The sequence below is a fragment of the Crocodylus porosus genome, unplaced genomic scaffold (assembly GCF_001723895.1).
Source record: "Crocodylus porosus isolate Cpor-Errol unplaced genomic scaffold, CroPor_comp1, whole genome shotgun sequence".
Lineage (NCBI taxonomy): Eukaryota > Metazoa > Chordata > Crocodylia > Crocodylidae > Crocodylus > Crocodylus porosus.
In genome coordinates this window covers 18194233-18214602 of record NW_017728943.1, presented here as the reverse complement: position 1 = coordinate 18214602, position 20370 = coordinate 18194233, and positions in this window count along the sequence as shown.

Genomic DNA, 20370 nt, shown 5'->3' with positions numbered 1-20370 from the left:
AACAACATCCAGCAGCATAGAGGAAAGATGAGGATTTCTGATGGAATGAAAGGCCCATGCCTCCTAGAGGAACCTTCATAAACCCCCAATCCATAGTGTGCTTCATTGTATAGTTGGAGGACAGGAGATGATGCGTAGGTACTCATTACATCTGTCTATAGGGTCGTTAACATCTTTCACTAGCAATAAATTCACATACCAGAGGTGTGGAAGGGGTTAGAGCCACAGCGGTGGTAGAGGTCTCTTCTGTGCCCAACCCATCTCAGGCTCTTTAATCGTGATATTTATATAATAAAGGCTGAAGGGATTTATGTACAGAAACTCCCCATCTCAGCTTTGCATGGCAGGGTGGGAGACATTGTTATCCACCGTTGACAAAGGACATTTCATCAACTAGGGAGATCTGGATTTTATTATAGGTCTTGGACTACACTGCAAAATAACTATCTGCCAGAGAAAATGTGGTCAAGGCATATTTTATTAATAAATGGCTGCTGTTCTTGGAGTATGTGCATGTAGAGACTCTCCAATTAAATGGCAAACCTGATAGGCCATATATTATATCTCATTTCAGGGTTTGTTTTTCTTGGTCAGATTCCCTTACTATACAGAGGCTGTGTTGGGTGTCCCCTGTCACCACACTTAGGAAACTTTGGAGCTTAACTGATTGCTGTCCTCATGCAAGTAGCCCACCACAGTCAGTGGGACTGTTCATATAAGTAAGGTCATCACAGTTCAGTTCTTGATTTGTTGTTCTTGTGCCAGCAACTGTACCATTTACAGTAGTGTTACAAGATCAGGGCTCCGTTATGCTGGGTGCTGTACATACGTGTGGTCTAAATGAGGAATGAATTCTTGCCACAAAAAGCTAACATTTTCAGTGGGCAAGACAAAGGCCATTTGGTTACCATCCACATGGTATAACAAAGGAACTGAATCAGAGGGGAGATCCAGTGTTAAGAAGTCTGCGTAGCAGATCCAGCAACAGACCTTCACCCTCCTCAAGGAAAAAAAGCTAAATGCTAATCAGAAGTGAAATAAAAATATGAACTACCTCTATAGGACAATTTTGTTTAAAAATATACTGTAAAGATAAATAGTCTGAAGAGTGATTTTGCTTTCAGATGCCCGTTGTCGTATCCACATGCATACACACCTTCTTAGTGGTCAAACCTGGTTCCATTGAAGGCAATGGCAAAACTTGTATAGATTTCATTGGGGATGTACATATATCAAATGTCAGCTTACGTTTAATACTTGAGAGGGATAACCATTTTCCAAAAATTAAAGGAGACAAAGAGACGAGTGGGGAGGGGAGAAAGAATGGAGACCGAGTAAAGATATTATAAAAGAGATCCCAGGTGAAATAATAGGTCCACGTTTTCATGTCTGGAGGTTGTTACTTTTTCCACAATTAGTAGATCAAGCTCCTGCATCTATCCTGTAAGAGGAGGTATGTGGGATTTTTTTCCAGCAGTGGTGGAATTTTTAACATGCACATTCCAGAGCTGCTAATGCTGCTTTTCTTAGGTAGTCAGCAGTGTGGCTGTCCAGGTCTAGCCAGTTGTGCAGGCACAACTCAGCCAGGGATTAAATGGGACAACAGCAGGCTTTTCTCCACAGAGGAACAATCAAAATACAGCACCAGGGATGTGTGACAGCAAAACTGAAGTATGTTGGCAAAATGACAGGGCTTGGGCATCTTAAGACTTGCAGGTGTCTAAGAAGGTCTTTGTTAAGGTAAGCTGCATACAGTGATGGAAGCTAACACCTGTGAAACAGATGTGCCATCACAGGAATTGCCACAATGTATCAGTTAGTGGCTTGTCTCAAATTCTGCCCATTATTAAATGGCTTACAACCCGGCTCCCCAGCCTTCTTTCACGCATGGGCATCAGTATTGAATAAGTAAGGCCCTGACAGCAACACCATGCTCTCCTGAGGAAACATGTATTTGTGGAAAGTCAAATTTCCTGTAGCTGCAGGCAAGGTCAGAAAGCTTTGTGAGCTACAATGTTGCCTGCGAGCCATGAGCTGAGGACCACTAGTTTAAAGAAAAATGTACAAAGCACTGCAGTAGGTTGTTATTCAATAACATGCCACATTGGGACATTTCTCTTTAATCTCCTTTCCCCTTAATCTCCATTAAATATTGGGTTTTTTCCCTGAAAACAAGGGAATATATAGACAAGGCAGACAAGATAGAAGCAAAACACCATTATTGTTGTTTTAGAGCTGGGATGTGAGGCAGCAGAATGAAATGATTTGCCTAAATCATATGGGATGTTTGCAGCAGAACTAGAAGTTGAATCCACATTTCAAAGCCTACTCCTACATTTTGACCACAAAATCATCTTGTTCTCTTTTTTTTCTGGTGGATTATATCATTTATTCAGGAATGCTTTATATTAAAGGTTGTGTATAAGTAGTTTATAACGGGTTAATAAATGCTTACGTAGTAGTCAAGAGTCCAATAATTCACTCGGTTGCTTAGATCTACTATATCTTCTAATGTGCTCAAACCATATTTAATGCATCCTGCTCATATCTGTAACTGGCTTATAACATCCTATTAGTCATTAATTAACCTTTTATAAATGCAAACTTAAAATAAATTTACATCATCCTTTTTAATAGCTTATAAAGCACCTTATACAGATGAAATGCCCTTTATGTAAATTGTATAAAAGGCAACTAACTCTGCCTAAGGCCATGCAGCAAGTCTATAGCAGAACTGGGAATATAATTCAGGAGTTTTGATCCCTCTAACTAAGATCAAATGCAATTAGGAAAGCAAGAGAAAACATGTGCTAACAGTTAAGGATTTTTGTGTTCTGAAGGCAGTAGATTTATTTCTTTTCCTTTTCATTTTTTTCTGCATAATGTGATAGCAACTAGGAGTCTTGTCATGGACCAGAAGAACCACATTAGGCCAAGTGCTATGCAAACACAAAACAAAAATATGGTCACTGCCCTGAAGAGCTTGCAATTAAAGTATGAGATAAAGAGATGGAGGGGGCACCACGAGAGTGGGGGAGGGAAGGAAGTGGGGAAAGACACAGCATTGGTCAGCATAACAGATAGTGACTTCATTGTGTCATTACCCAAATGACTGTTACTCTTTTGTAGGCAATGGGGCAAAGGAGGGGTTTTGAGAAGGCATTTGGAGGCAGTCAGTGAAGTAACTTTACAGAGGTTCATGAGAAGTATGAGGTATTTATGGGAGAAAGCATGAAGGTTTGGTCAGAAGTCAACACTAAAAAGAATCAAAATGAGAGGGAGAGATAGGGGGTGGAGTCTGGTGAGGATCAAATCCTCCACTGCATCAAGGGTTGATATTAAAGAAATAATTCTTTATTGCAAGAGTAGTTGCCAAAAATGTTGAGCACCTGCATAACTAACAGCTGCATACCATCATGTGCAGGCAGACAGTGGGCTATACTATGACAGGAATGTATGGTAATGGAAAGAATGACAGTGGACTGGAAAGGCAACCGCAAGTATTTATTAGGGATGGATTTCACCTACTTTGTGAAGGGCAACACAGTTGATGGAGGGCCTGGAAAACTGACTTATGAGGAGAGAAGAAAAGAACTAAATACACTGAGCATGGACAAATGACAGCTGAAAAGGGAGATGTGATCAAAAGGTAAGAGCACATTTTTCTTTCTAATACAATAGGTGCAGAGGGAATGGGATCACAGGACACAGGTAAATTCAGACTGAGGATTCCAAAACTGAGACTGTCATGATATACTTTAAAGCAGTGCAGGACTTGTGTTGTCTGATGCATTTAAAGCTGGGCCTGTTAGAACACTAGAGAAAAACGTATTGGCAGGGAAATTTGGGGTAAATGAACCAAACAGAACATTTTCATCTGTAGTATCTCAGATTGGGCTTTTCCACTCCTCAAAGTATTGGATACATGAATCCTGGGGAGAACTGCGAAGAAAGGAATGAAAAAAGAGGCCATCCCCCTGTGTAAATGTAATTCTACTCTTAGTAATAATGTCCCTGTCTTACTCAAGATGCCATCTTCCCCCAGTGATGAGAACTAACACTGCTGAATTTAAGTGACTAGAATATATTCTGTCTTATTTCTATGGGTCCTACAGAACCGGCTCAACTTGGGGAGTAGGAAATGGGTTCCATTTTGTCTCCCAAGTCATCAACAAATTTGCTAAACAAACTGCAAATGCAGCACAGAAGTTTCCTTTTCAGTTATTTGCCAGCTTCACTGTCTCCAGTGAGGCCTCACAGCCGTGGCTGAGGACAGGCTTGTAACTGGTAGCCAAGTTGTAATTTAAAGCCAAATCTAGCTTGCTGCGTCCATAGCACTGCTGTTGGTAACGGATAAGGAAGGAGGATGCCAAGGTGACTTTTAGTTCCCAGGGGGCAAATGCAGGGCTGGCAGCTAGAAAAACAGCTTTTTGCTTCTTAGAAGATGCAAATCTGATCTGGAATCACTGAGATGGCAAAGGTAGAACCGCATAACTTGGTTTTACTGTACTAATACAGACCCCCAACTGGACCTGGATGGGATTGATCATAAATCACTAGATTGTGGCTATGATTAAAATACCACCAGCCCTGCCTGGAACTTTATGCAGCCAGTGCACTTAGCGAAGAGCCTTAGTGTGCAAGAAAATTGGAATTCTGTGTTAGGAACTTCCAGTTCCAGAATCCATCAATTCTCAGAGTGAGCACACCCGTGTCCAAATATTTATAATCTCTGGATACAAATAAAAGGAGATACAGCTGGTGACTCAGGTTCTGAACAGCCTCTTTTAGTGCTTGCTGCATCATGTTGTCTTCTATTGAATTCAATAGCAAATGCTGTCAAGACCACTGATATTAACTTTAAATAAGCTTTAAAAAGAAAGTTGGAGCTCAAACCTATTTTAGCAACTCCAACTACACAGCTGTTGTATGGTGTAATCTTGAATACATTTAACCTGTACCAGAGGCTGCATTTCCACTAAACTGAAACTAAACTGCTTTGCAATGCCATCTAGTGACAGTTGTGGCTGTTTATTAGAATCACATTTTCCAAGCCTTGCCAAGTAACCATTACATCCAGTTAAAATGAACCGCAAACAAACACTCAACAGGAATTCTTCTCCTGCATACACTGACTTCCCTGCATTGACAGAGACCCCGCCAAACACAAGAGAAGAATTTTAGTCCTTAGTTTAATTTATATTTTTTATCTGTTTGTGCCCTTTGCTTAGTGGACAGTAAAACTAAGTGGATCAATATCATTTCTCATTTCCAGCCAGTTTCAAAGTCTGGCTTTCATGCCTGAGGCCCTATCCTATAAGGCATCCCATGCTGAGAATACATGAGTGCATGCACACAATCCTATTCATATCAGATTTAAAAAAGAATAAGTTAAGGCTGTACATTATATTGGCACTGTTTCTTTAGAGTACTATTAAAAGATCCTTCCGCTGCTCAAAGCCTTGTTTAAAAATAATGGCCATACTTAAACAGGCACTTAGAGATGAGCCTGCCGTTCAACAAGTCTGCTGTAGAATAAACATTTGAGTTACAAACCTCTAAGGAAATAAGTGGGAAGAGAGTGAGATAGATGCACAGTGATGCCCGGCCCTTCAACTCTAGCTGTATTACCAGACAACAATCAATTGGTCCCAGACTTTTGGGTTGTCTTTATATTTGGGAACATTTAGAATTATTGTTTGATAAACTTTTTCATTTTTAACACTGGCATTTTTTTCTGCTTTTTTCTTTTCTTTTTACTTCTAAAGGGCTAATCAAAACCTTATGTTTACAAAAATGTAATATCTCTGGGTAGTGGCAGCAGCAAAGCTCTTAATATCCTGCAGTGAGCTTGTAACTTAACCCTCATCTTTTCCAAAGGCTGCTCTGCTTTCCTGGTTCTTATTTTGTCTTCTCAATGCTGGGCACAGGGATAGGTTGCTTTGCATTTACATAGTTCTCTTCCCACCCCACCCATCTTTCGAAGTTCAGGCCATGTTACCAGGGCTGTTTGGTATTCTTTTTCTTTTTCTTTTTTTTCTGAAAATGCATTCAGCATAAACCTTTGAGCCAGCATCTTAATCTTAAATAGAGCCATCTTTACAAATTTCATTTGCAAGCTGATTCTGCAGCTATGGGACCTTATGGTAAAGGGTTATGTTCTCCTCTCAGCTGCACTGAAGTGGCTGGCTTCACCAAAAGCTTCATGTGGTCTGCTGAGGGAAGCATCTACCCCCAAATTCTCTTGCTCCACATGTTTTAGACCTTCAGAAGCACATAGTACATTCAGGCCAGCTTGCTCCTCCATTTGATAATCTTTGAGTGTAGTCTATTTTTTGTAATCTGAAGTAATGGGTTTACAGTGGAGATTACTCTAAGAGGTTCTGTGGTTCCTGTTCTACAGAGGGTCTGGCTTAATCAGGGCTGAGCAACTCAAACTTTCTTGAAGACCACTTGCAAGATATGCTTTCCAATGGAGGGCTACCATAAGTGGTGTCCATCCTGACAGATGAAAGCCTTGACTACATTTGCAAGCAAGCAATTGAACTGTGCATACAGATATATGTACAGGTTAACAGCATTCTGCGCAGGAAGGACATGGGACTCACTGATTTACACTTCAGATCCTCTTTCGTTTTTGCATCTTGTGGAACAACAATGAACAATGATGACTAGTTTAATGAAGAATTATGGTGGGCTTCTGGGATTATCCTGGCAAGTCTTCTGCAGCCTGTATACCATGTGCAGCCTGTAAACTTTATGCTGTGCCCTCCTGGACAAGTGACCTCTTCTAGCCTTAAAAAAATGGCGGGTGATTCTATCATATAACTGCATTCCTGATTAAGCCTCAGTAATTGGAATCAGTGGAATGACTGATGTATCAAGGACATGTATTTCCCTAAGAATAGCGTATGTACATGTGGACTTCTGTACATATACGCACAGTCTTCAGTCTTGCATTCACAGGTTACAGCTGGGCTGCTTTGCCATGGGCACTGGACAGCACAGTGGCCTGCCTATCCTGTCCAAATTGCAGAATTAGGCTTTGAGCTCAGTTTCAATTCAGGTTTCTTCACGACCTGACCATATGTTTGGAAATGCCCAGCAATGGAGAAAAGCCAATGAAAGATGGGAAGGTTGGAGGGGGGAGGGGGGGATATCTTTGTGGGAAAAGTATCTCTTTTGGTCCCTTTTTAAAATCTAACATTTTCTGATTAGCTGTAGGGCAGGACAGAATGGGATCTATATATCATTTCCAGTTTGGGACTTTAGGACTTGTTGGTTTTCCGTTTTACTGTCATCCATCCCTTGCACAACCCCACAATGTTAACTCTTAACCATGTTCATAGCGTCTCTCGCCAGATATCTTCAGGAACTTTTTCAAATGCAGTTTGTGCCTCTTAGTAACTTTCATGGTCTTCAGTCTTCTATTCTGGAAGCTGCAGGCACAGAGAAACCAAGTGGCTTCAACTGTGGTTCTTTCTTGACTTGCTGTGACTGAAGCCTAGCAGTTCCAGCTACCTACATCTCTCCTTCCCTGCTCTAACCACCAGGCCACAAAGCATTATCTGGGTCCTTCTTCAATTCTCAGCATGGCTGCATAACTGCCATTTAGGCATATAAAGTGAAATAGAATTCTCCCCAAAGAGTTTCTAAGTGGTAAAAACAGCTTGTCATAGGAAATTACTTTTTCTGATCCATTTGACTGGTGATCAGTCTTTTTAAAAAATGTGTTATTTCTGCCACTTTAAGTAGGCCCCCATCATGACCAGGTGCAGTGGGGTGTTGTGTTCTTCTCCACATCCATTTTCCAGGCCTTAGCAACTGCTGCTATGATTTCCATTCACCAGGCCTCCCTTCCCACCAAAACAGTATTTGTTAGATTGTTTATACAGCAAAGGTCAGTCCCCAGAAAAAACTGCTTCTATTGAACTGAGAGCATTACACAAAGAAACAAAGGCTGTGCAGACCTGGCATCAAGGAAGGTTTCTAGAGTTCAGCAGAAGGGACAGGAAGCCACACACACAAAGGAGAAGTGAAGGGAGTGAAGGTTTAAGAGTGTGCTGAGAAAGCAACCAGGCAAGCTGAGGGCAAGCTTCAGAGCTAGCCAGAGCCACCTCCTGGGCTTGGATACAGCTTCCCAGCCTGCTGCTGCGACACCCCATTGGCTCAAAGGCAACGCATTCCCTGCAGAGACAGGCTGAACAGCTGGTGGCCGGTCATTTCTGCTGCAGCTCCATATGGTACAGAGCACAAGCTGCTTAGCGCTGACTAGCTCCCTGTGCGACAGTCTCCTTAAGCCTCACCCTAGCTGGGGGCATCCCACTGATTTACAGGAACCACTAACTCTCTCCACACATGCAGACCACTCCTAGATGCATCATCTAGCTTCTACCTTCTTGGCATGCAGTAGGAAACAAAAGCTTGCTGTTTCCCATGAGCCTACGGTGCTTGGGTTACTAGTTGCTGTTTGGAAAGGAAAATATCAGGTAGTTTGGCTTTAAAACAGGAAAAAGATATCTGCCTTTTCCTTAGGGTTCTCCACTGCAATCACAATCCTCTGGGCTCAGCAGTAGATCTAGGATCTTAAAAAGTGTTTGCAGAAGCATTGGGCCCTTGGCCTTCCAGCCTGACAGGACATGGCAGGCACTGCTGACTGCCTGCTTGACTTGAAAAGAGGAGCAGGGCGGCACAGCTCGGCAGAATTAGGCCCTCAGCTCCCATGGACAGCAGGACTGGAAGAGGAATTGATAGAAGGGGAGTGCAACCCCTCTCTCCTCTTTGGATCTGGCCCTGTTTGGGCAAGTCTGGACCACAGCTGTCCCAGCTCTGCTTCTCTGGTCTCTTTCAGTGGCACTTTCCTAGCAGCAGTGTCTGTAGACAAGTCACCAACAGCACCTGCAGTCAGGGCATCAGGGATTGCAGGGACATGAAAAACCAAAGGGAATATATACCTGAGCCTCAGACCAAGCTCTTAGTGTGTGGTGAGATGGCAGAAGAAAGGTCATATGTTTGATTACTGCATATGCATTTGATTTGAGCCAAAGGGAGCTTTAGCTCCTGCAAAGCCTTGCTCACCACACCTCTTCCCCCCATCCCCCTGCATTGTTTCCCTACACAGAAATCTTGGTCACAAATGGGATGAGTTTGGAAAAAGGTGATTTGAGATATTGGCACGTTTGGCATCTCACTGTCCAACTTGGGATGCCTTAGAAAAGTGGCTTGCACAGAATGGATGCCTGGCACTTCCTGAAAAAACAGGCCTTCTGAAAACTTCTGGGTGAATCAGCTATCAGGTGTGGGAGTTGGCATTGATCCCCGTAGAGCTTACATATGCAGTATTGCCAACTCTCATGATTTTTGGCCTTGTTCTTAAAGTCTACACTTTGGGAATGGGAAAAACTTAGCTCTTTCTTTTATATTTATATATAAATATATATAAAAGAAACAGCTATGTTTTTCACATTCCTGAAGCATAGACTTTAAGGACAACACCAAAAATCATGGGAGCTGGCAATGCTAGTGCATATGCTACATGAGCATAATTCATCCCAGTGCAGGTGAGGAGTAAGAGTGTAAGATAGGACGTGAATTCTGCATCTTACCTAAGACCTTGAGCTTGGATTTTGCACACCACCTCTCCTATTTTCCAGGAGCAGTGATCCTCACAGTAAGAACTCCATGGGTACTATGGGTAGCCCCAAGCATGGTGCACTACAATTCCCCTTCTAACTACAAAGCTTTTGTTTTTCAGTGCTGAACACACGTATAGCCAGGAGCTGATACCATTCTTGGGAGGTGCCAGCGATGAAGCTTAGATCCAGATCAGATCTCTCCCAAACTGAAACCATCACAGCTGCCATTGCAGGGAATTGCTTGGGGCCCCATTGTGAGAGCTCATTTGGAGGGAGTTATCCTTCTTGCATTGTTCAGAGTTCATTTAGATGCAATAGGGAAGAGTAGCTTCTGGTCAGTTTCAACTAACACTGCCCTCCCAGAAATAAAGTCATAGAAGATTTTACAACCAGGGATGAAAGCCAAATCCACCTTCTTAGTCTGAGCATATTGGCATTCAGTTTTCATCAACACCCATGAGACACTGTTCCCCCACTCTTACCATCCTATTGGAAGAGGGCTAAGCCAATCTCTTCCTTAGAGGGGCAATTACATTTGTGCTTAGGGTCACCATTCCTCAGGACTGCGGTAGCTTTAATTAACTCCTTCCATTTTTTAAGCTTGCAGTTATGTTTTTGATCAGTTAGTACATTAAGGTTGTTGTCTGCCGGAAAACCTCCGTTTTGGTGTCTTGTGTCTCTATTTTTGTCTCTTTGGAGTGATGCCCTCATGATTAGAGGCAGGATTTCCATCAGGTCACTCTTGTTAGTGTTGATGTAGGGCAGCATTGTACAAGATATGCCATGCTAGCCTTGAGCTGGTTAGTTCCTGAACTGAAGGCAGCATTCCTACCTTTCTGCAGTATGGGTGCAATGCCTAATATGGCTGCCCTTCTTGCTGTTGGGGAACTAGTACCTGTGAAGTAAGCATGCATGCCTCAGTATTGGAATGTCCTGCTCAGCATGGCACTGCCTCGTGCTAGAAAAATGCACCCTTACAATGCAAAAACCTCATTTTATTTATACAGAGGCTGCAGGGCCCCACCCTGGTACCGTAAGGGACTTCACAGTATAAATCAATCTGTACTCACTTTACAGTTTTGCTCTGCCGGAGTGGTATGAAGGGTAGTTGAGGTAAATGATGATTCAGGTTAAACTCACTGACAGTCCAATATCTGTTACATAGGTAACAGCTCACTCAGCTTCCATTAGGTCTGTTCCTCATGGTAATATATTCTCCAGAGTTGGCACTGGCTCCCAGTAGCTTTTTTGGCTGCAATTCAAGGTGCTGGTTTTGACCTATTAGACCTAAGTGTTCTGGTTTCAACCATTTGTTTTTCCCTTGTGTTCAATCATGGTCCCTAAGGAGAGCCAAGGGCAACTTCCTGCAAGTACCATTGTGCATCAAGTTCATTCAGCAAAAACATGCGATGAGTCACTTCCGGGAGTCAATGCTCAGCTCTGGAACTCCCTCCTCCTAGTGGTCTAGCAGAGCCTGAGGCTGGGCATCTTCTGCACAAGAAGGACAGCTCCTGGACTCCACCTGGGGGGTGAGACCCAGTCTGGACCCATATATAAATGGTTTCTCCAAAGCTTCAGTCCCTGATTTGATTCAGCAGAGATTCGGCCCAATTCGGTGGCCAAATCTCCGAATCCAAATCTTATTAGGACACCATTTAAACTCTCCAAATCTAATCAGAACCCTCCAAATTGATTCAGAGAGATTTGGAAAGATTTGGAGATAGACACAGCTTTAAATGGGGGTGCATGGAGCATCTCACAGGAGTGTAGAGGGCTCCCCAGTGCGCTCGGCAGCAGACGCAGAAGTGGGCCCTGTTCCTCCCCGCTTGCACCACTGCCACAGGTGCTTCCCCTTTCCTGCCCTGCACTGCGGGGCTGGGCCTGGGCCCCCCCACACTCCCTGCCGCCATTGTGGGGCTGGTGCTGGGCCCACTTACCCCCTGCCACTGGCATTGCAGAGCCCAGTACCCCCCTCCCCATACCCACCATTTTGGGGCCAGGCCAGGCCCGGTGTGCCCCCCTCTCCCCCCGCCCTCGCCACCACCACTGCCATCTCCAAGGAGCAAGGAGCAATGGAGCAGACCAGTGGCTGGCTTCGCCCCCCCATTCAGTCTGCTCCATTGCTGCTGCATCCAGGGAGTGGGGGGTGGGAGTGGGGGGCAGGTCAGCTGTGTCCCCACTATCATGGCTGCGCTCCGCCGCACTGCCACCTCCTGTCCAAATGCTGTATTAACACTCTGATTGGTTATTTTCGTCAGCCAATCAGAGTGCAAATAAAGTGTTATGGACAGACAGACAGACAGACTACAGCTTTTATAACATTAGAATCTTGAATTCCATTTCCTCAGATGCCCTTTCATCAACCTGGTATATCTCGGGAACATTGATGACATCTTCATAATATGGATCCCTGGGAAAGGAATTTATAGAGAAATTCCAACAGGAGTTTAACTCGGGAATACTCCACCCAGCAGATTAATTTCTTAGACACTACAGTACCCATAAGTCTTCACTGTGGCTTGAGCCCTCACCCAGAAATCTGGGATCACTGAATGCAGCTGTGTCCTGCATAAACATTATTCCCTCTTTACAAGCAGTGCAATCACAAAAGGACAGATTTGTTACAGAAAACAAAGGCAAAGGAAACACCAAGTGCAATTTAAAACACTACAACAACAAGGTATAGTCTATAGGTTGCACCCTTTTTGGGGAGATTCCCCCTTGCCCAGGTAGTCTGGGACTTGAGAGGCTCACCCAAAGGGTTAGTTTGGGGGGCCTGCACCCCTATATCTGCCACTCAGCATCAGGCTGGACAAAGGAGCCCACGCCAGTCTTACAAACTGCTCCTAGAGGTTTGCTGTGCCTCGGGGAGCTGCTAGTGACCGTCAGTCTTTCTGTGATGCAAGGGGACCCTTGTTGCTCCCTGAGAAGCTGTAGGGCGCTGATCTCCACTTCCACATGATGGTTGTGAGGGGATGATTGAAGCTTTAGCCAGCATACTACACCCCCAAAGTTTCTGATCCCAATCCCACAGCTCCTGCTGGGGCAGAATAGCTGTAAGAGAATTTAAAGAGGGTCCAGGCCTATCCTGCCTTGGGGCCTGAACTACAGCTAGTCTCAGCTACACAGCTAAACTGAGACAAAGGAGCTGCTAACACAACAAAAAGGGCACATCTACATGTTGCCCTATGGCAGGGGCGGGCAATTATTTTGGACAGAGGGCTGCTTACTAAGTTTTGGCAAGCCATCGAGGGCCACAAGACAGGCAGCTAGGGGCAGATTAATATTAATTTTCTAAATTTTCTAAATTTTTTAGGGGCCCCACAGGCTGGATAGAATGGCCTGGCTGGCCACATCTGGCCCACGGACTACATTTTGCCCACCCCTGGCCTATGGCGACATTGTGCCATGCTTTAGTAATTGCATGTACTGCACTGTGCACATGGTGTACAGTTAGTTTTAACTGCTAACTCACTGTAACAGCACAATAAAATGGGGGAGGGAGGGAACACTGCTATGTGGAAGTAGCTGATGGTCACGTGTAGACTCACATAATTGATACATCACCGTAGCATGCTGTATGGTGACATAGCATGTCACTATGGTGACATAGGGTGACATGTAGATGTGCCCAAAAAGTGCCAGACCTATTTGCACCAGGGGCTAAAATACAGCAGGGCTCAGCCATACAGCTAGACTGAGACAAAAGAAACTGTAACAGCAACAAAAAGAGACAGACCCATTCCTGGTTCAAGTTTGCTAGGCTTCAATCCTGGCCAAAAACTGCCGTAGGGATTAATATCCTCCTGGTATCATTCCACTCAAAATCCATGGAAAACGGGGAGGAGAGGGAGATAAACTGAGTCCCAAACTTTGAGGGAGACCTTCTCTCCCTTTACTTCCTTCACATAGCTCCAACTTGGTACTCAAGTGAAAAGGGGGGAGAGTAGTTTTCTCCAGCTCCAATGGGGAGTAGTTTTCTCCAGCTCACAATCAGCCCCACCCTGCAGCTTCTGCCTCTCTAGTAGGGGTGTGCAAAATGGGCCCTACTTGATTTGGATTCAGCCTGAATCGGGGACAGTGATTCAATTAGTTGATTCAGATCACTGTCCCCGATTCAATTCAGCCAAAACCGAATCTGAAGATTTGATACTGATTTGGAGAATCAGTGATTTGGCTATAGACACAGCTTTAAAAGTTTTTTCTACATACCTCGAGGTACTAGGTGCAGCTTGTGATCACTGCAATCCTGGGGCGCATGGAGAGTCCCACAGGAGGGCCCTCCACATACTTGGCAGTGAACCCAGAATGGACCAGAGGTTGCACTTCTGGGTCCACCAGGGAGTGCATGTGCCTCCCTCTCCCCCCACCATGAGGCACCAATTGCCAAGTCAGAGAGGCAGGGGAGGGGGGCCCTGTGTGCTCCCCAGTGGACCCAGAAGTGGACCCGGAAGTGCTTCTGGTCCACTTCTGGGTCTGCTGCCAAGTGTGCTGGGGAGCCCACTGCACTCCTGTGGGACACTCCATGTGCCCCAGCACCACAGCCGCCTTCTACCTAGAGGTGTGTAGAAAAAAACATTTAAAGCTGTTTCTGTGTCTGAATTGCCAAATCTTTCTGAATCTCTCCAAATTGGTTTGGAGGGTTCTGATTCAATGTGGAGAGATTAGAGGGTCCTCTGATTCCATTTGGACTTGGAGATTTGGCCACTGAATCAGGCTGAATTGAATCAGGGACCAAAGCTTCGCACAGCCCTACTCTCTAGCCGCTCAGCTGGAAGATTCTTATATACCTTGGCATGACATTACCCCAAGCATCCAGTAAGGGCTCACCAGGCTTCCATGTCTTGGTTTTAGCCAATTTATTTAAAAAAAAACTTCTCAGTCTGGTTTTCAGTACATGACAGGGGTGCTAAACAAAAGCCTCAGGTATCAGGACACTGCAGAGGGCTTTCCTGCTTACGTGCTCAGACAGCATGTTTCTCCCCAGATTAACAAGCAGCCAAGATACAGAAAATATAGAAGCCATGATTATATATAGCAAAGCAGACATATATTAAGCATGATCATGTTAAAGCTAAACACATTCTGCAGTAGAAAACAATATATAGAAACTAAATCATTGGATGATGGTGTCACCATGGACGTAGTCTTTCTAGACTTTACGAAGGCCTTTGACACTGTCTCTCATCCCATTCTCATCAATAAATTAGGCGACTATGGCATTGATGCCTACACAGTTGGATGGGTAAAAAACTGGCTGATGGGGCACCTGGCAAGATGTGAGCAGTGGGGTCTCCCAGGGCTCAGTCCTCGGGACCGCACTGTTTAACATCTTCATCAGCAACTTGGATGAGGGGGTGGAAAGCACATTGTCCAAATTTGCTGATGAAACTAAGATGTGGGGCAAGGTGGGCACACTTGAAGGGAAAGAGAGGCTGTAACTAGATTTAGACAGACTACAAAAGTGGGCAGATGAAACTATATACAATGAACAAGATGGGGTTCAACATAGTCAAATGCAGGGTGCTGCACCTTGGGAGAAGGAATCCACAGCATACATATAGGCTGGGGGGGTTCCCTCCTTGAAAACACAGAGTCGGAAAGGGATCTTTGAGTCATTATTGACTCCAAGATGAACATGAGCCGTCAATGCCAGACCACAGCCAGCAAGGCCAGCCATACCTTGTCATGCATCCAATGATGCATCTCGAGCAGGTCCAAAGAGGTGATCCTCCCCCTCTATGTGACACTGGTCAGGCCGCAGTTGGAGTACTGTGTCCAGTACTGGGTGCCGCACTTCAAGAGGGATGTGGCCAGCCTGGAGAGGGTTCAGAGGAGGGCCACCTGCTTGGTGAGAGGGCAGCAGGACAGGCCTTGGAGGAGAGACTGAGGGACCTGAACCTGTTCAGCCTCAGCAAGAGGAGGCTGAGGGGGGACCTGGTGGCTGCCTACAAACTCATCAGGGGAGATCATCAGCAAATAGGAAGTGCCCTATTGTCCCTAACACCAACAATGGTAATAAGCTAATGGAGAATAGGTTTAGGTTAGAGATCAGGAGACAATATTTTACAGTTAGGGTGACCAATATCTGGAACCAGCTTCCCAGGGAAGTGGTCCTCACCCCTACCTTGGGCAAATTCAAGAGGAGGTGGATGATCACCTGTCTGGGGTCTTGTGAGCCCAGCATTCATTCCTGCCTGCGGCAGGGGGTCAGGCTAGATGATCTGATCAGGTCCCTCCTGACCCTAGCTACTATGAAACTATATACAGCAACACACTTTGCAGTACAAACAAAATACTCAGCGATATGAAACTAGAACACACTTTGCAATACAAAATTGCTTGTACATTTTGTGTGTGTTACAGAAGAAACTGAACCAAGTACTGAAACAGAGTTGCTCTCCATTACCAGCAGTGGAGGATATATGAAGTGGAAGAAACTTTTTTTACAGCCTGAAAAAAGAAGGCATCTTTACACCCACTAAAAGTAGTGTAGATGTAACCAGCAGCCTTGCAGAAGGAGAAATCTTGAACCAAGCACTGAAACAGAGTTGCTCTCCATTACCAGCAGTGGAAGATATATGACTTGATTTATTCAAGGCTAAAATAATTTTCTGTTTGTGATGTCAAGAATGGGTTCTGTGTTGAGTTAAATGAACCATCCAGCCAGGTAGCAACACTTTGCCATACATTTTGTCAGGTGCCACTGAGTATGAATGCCTTTGGGCATCAGCCTCACCCCAGAAGTGTTCCAGTGCCAGCTGAACCAGGCATTGGAGGGACGCTCAGTCATGAATGAGATCTAATATTTGGACAGTACTCAGACACTGAAGTAAAGGGAAGGGTATAGAAACGATAATGAATAACCCACTGTATCTTTGGAGAAACATCTGAAGATATGAATGTGCAGCACAGCCCAAACCTCCTAAACTTCTGAGAGTCCCTTTTATCACTTGCACTGTGAGCGATGCAGAATTGGGATGAGCTCTGTAAAGCAGTTTCTTGTCCTGTTCTGTGCATCCTTCAGTTGAGATCATGACCAATAAGGTACAAAACACAGTTGGATGCTTCTTGCATTCCATATTCTCTTCAGGATGAGTTTGGCAGAGGAAGCTCTCGTAAAAACCTGAGAGCTGGTAGGAGATGAAGCTTTGCTGCTGGTTTGATACCTAAGTGAAAAGTTTATGAAAAGTCAGCTGCTGCATTACTTTGCAGACTACTTTGCCAGACACAGGCAAATGGCTCTTTCAACATCATGACTTTATGTCCTTACTATGGCTTCCTGCCAGCATCTCTTCCACTAGACTGTATTTACATTATCCCTGTAAAACATTGCTTCATGCAAGTGTCTGAATTGCTTCAGGCAGACAAGGTTCTTTGGGTAGATGTGATAACTTTTATTATGTTGAAAGTGTTTCTTTGGATGGGTCCTACTCCTGACTTCAGTAGATTGTGGCTTGGTTGCATGGTCCCTGTTGGTTATGCAATGCTTTCCATCTGTGCCATTTACATATAACTAAACCCAGCCTGGAGTTTGATCGGCCTTACTGCATCAAGGTATTTTATTCTCATTATGTTCAGAAATTCAGGAAAGATGATCAGTAGAAGTCTAACCAGCTATTCACACACTCACTTCACACTCATATTCCTCAATTCTTGCCAGCTGGGTAGATTTTACTGATCATCTTTCCTGACTTTCTGAACATAATGAGAATAAAATACCTTGATGCAGTAAGGCCAATTAAACTCCAGCCTAAGTTATATGTACATGACACAGATGGAAAACACTACATAACCAATAGGGCCCATGAAACAGAGCCACAATCTACAGAGGTCAGAAGTAGGACCCATCCAAAGAAACACTTTCAACATCTAACATGCAAACAATACAACTACTTAATTGTCAAAGCCCCTTTCTTCTGTAGCTCTCAAAACTCTTTACAAACTAGTACCCGCTCCCGTTTTACAGATGGTGGAAATTGGGAAAGAATGGGGAAATGACTTGTCTGAAGTCATATGGCAGGGGGCAGATCCTAAGCTAATGTAGATTGGCATAGCTCAAGGTGGGGAGGGAATGGAGCCATCTCAGTTCCATTGTGTTAGAGAGCCAACAGGAAACCAGGAGCAAAGCTCCCACTAACTTTAACACATTCAGCATCTCACCTTGCATGTCTGATTCCTTTTACCATCTCTCCCAACCATCCTTTTTTCCCCTACTTCTCCTGATTAAAGACTGTAGCATGTGGCCACAATAATTATATTTTAGCTCAAAGAGTAATCAAACTTCACCAGCTCACTTGGGGCCTTGTCATAGATTCACAACAGCTGCAAATCACTGGAGTGTAGTGACCTTAAAGTTAATACTTGTTAGGAGATAACCCTCACCTGAAAGGGAACAACTTAACAAAAACCCAAGAGCACTCAGGACAAGCAAATCAGCTTGAACATGCTTCTGCTTGTGTTTTAACTGCACTTAGTAAGTGTTAAGTTGAACATATGACACCACCCCTTTTTCCCTTGCTTCTCCTGAGTGAAGGCTGTGCAGGATTTGGCCAAAACAATTGTATTTGAGTTTTAAAAGGGACATTCTGACAAACATCAGTTTATCTTGGAGATGCAAACTTTTGTTACTTCACTTTGCATTCTGACACCATTAACCATATGTAGGAGTGTGTCGAAGCTGCTGTAATCATCTCCTGTATCCTTGCCATGTAATTGACACAACTTCAATTCTCTTTCACTCTTTGATAGGCCCCTTCTGTTCCCATATAGACCATTTAAGGATCTGATCAGTGGAGTTTGAACTGGAGTAATTTATATAAAGCACATCACCAGAAGATAATGGTCATAAACTGATGGAGAGGAGATATAGATTAGATATTAGGAAACGTTTCTTTATGGTAAGCATTGTCAAAATCTAGAATGGGCTTCCAAGGCAGGTGGTGCTATCCCCTACCTTGGAGGGCTTTAAGAGGAGACTAGACAAGCACCTAGCTGGAGTCATCCGACCCCAGCACACTTTCCTGCCCAGGGCAGAGGGTCAGACTCGATGATCTACTAAGGTCTGACCCTAAAAATCTATGAAATCTAAGAAGGTGAACATCATAACACCAAGGACTGATTTAAACTCACCCTTGACCCTGACCTTATTTGTAGTGGCCATATTACCCATCAGTTACAGGTGATCTTAAAAGACCTGGAGAGTTGTTTTGGCTACATTGCTGGAAATTGTCTGGAAACTGGATCCTTCACAAAGTTTGCATGATTTGCATGTGGCTAGATTTACCACATGAATTGTATTCTCATACTTCTGTTACTTCTGCTTCTGGCCCACCACTCAAGGTGAAACTCATTAGAAAAGACCCCAAGACTCTTTGCAGCAATAAAGACTGCTGGCTGCCGTTCCATCTGCTTGGCCCTATTCATCTTGCCCTTGCAAATGAATTAGAGAAAAGTCAAAAGCTATTGTCATTAAAAACATATTTTTGTATTTCATGAAAAAGCCTTGTATCTTTCTCTTGTTCCTATAGGAGATGACCTATTTCCTGACATATGTTAATACCATAACCACAAGCAATCGTTCCTTTTGAAAGTGAATAAAAATACATGCTGTCACTTGAGTCACGGTGCTAAGGTTTTGGATCTGATTGGATCCAATCACAGTACTTAAGATTTGTCCAATATTTTGGTTTGAACCCATGTCTACATTTGTCATTGTTTCTGCAGGGTTTGGATAACTCAGATTCTACAGTCTATTCCAAGACACCAAATTCACTACTGGCACACCTCATCTTTCACCCTAAGTTGTTTTTCCATCTCTTGGCCATGCGGCCATGTGGCTTTGTGAATTAAGCTGATCCCAGTCTAGGTGCTGGTATCCAGTTGGGATTGAGATACTTCATCAGGAAATGTCTAAAACAAAAGACACAGATTTAGATGGATAGACTGCAGCATACATAGAGAAAGCACCATCAGAAATGTTACCCATCTGCTCAACAAGAGGACAAGAATTAAGTGGATGAAGGAGAATTAACTTACCTGATATTTCTAGAGTTGGTCTCTTCAAGGTCAGGCTCAGGCATGCAAGTAAAGGGCCACAGAAGTGCTTAGGAACTTCAAACTGTTGCTGCTGCACATGAGTGCTGCCAACCAACCTCTTGTATATTTTTTAAAAATAATTTTAAAAGCTATTTAATATTTGAACTGATTTTCCTTGGAGACAAAGTAGGTAACTTTTCATCCTTTTAATTTAAGATATTTCTGGTTTCCAGAGCAGTATTTCTTGCCAGTTCTCTCTGTTCTGTGTCAACCATTTTGAGAATTTTACAGTTCAGTGCCTTCCCTATAGCCTCTAAATATCTTATTCTCTTCTAGAAAGTCTTCAGTAATCCCTCTATGCTGTCTGATTGCAGACTGCCTGGTAACAAGCATTGAGGAAGTGAATATATAGGGTAGGTCCACATTTTTTCTATCTGTAAGCATTTAAAAATGTTTCCGAAAAGGGCAAGTATTTCTCTCTGTCTTAGAGAAGCAAAGTGTTTTTGGTGATGTCTTTTATTAGTCCAACTGTATAGCTGGGAGAGATGTTAGACAGTTTTGGGGCACAAGGTGTCTTTAGGTATTTTTAAGGTTCTGACTCCATTTTTTCCTTGTTTTACACAGAGAATTTTGAATAAGGATGAGGGCTAAACCATAAAAGGAAGTTTATCCTGCAACCTCACAGTTTCCTATTTTA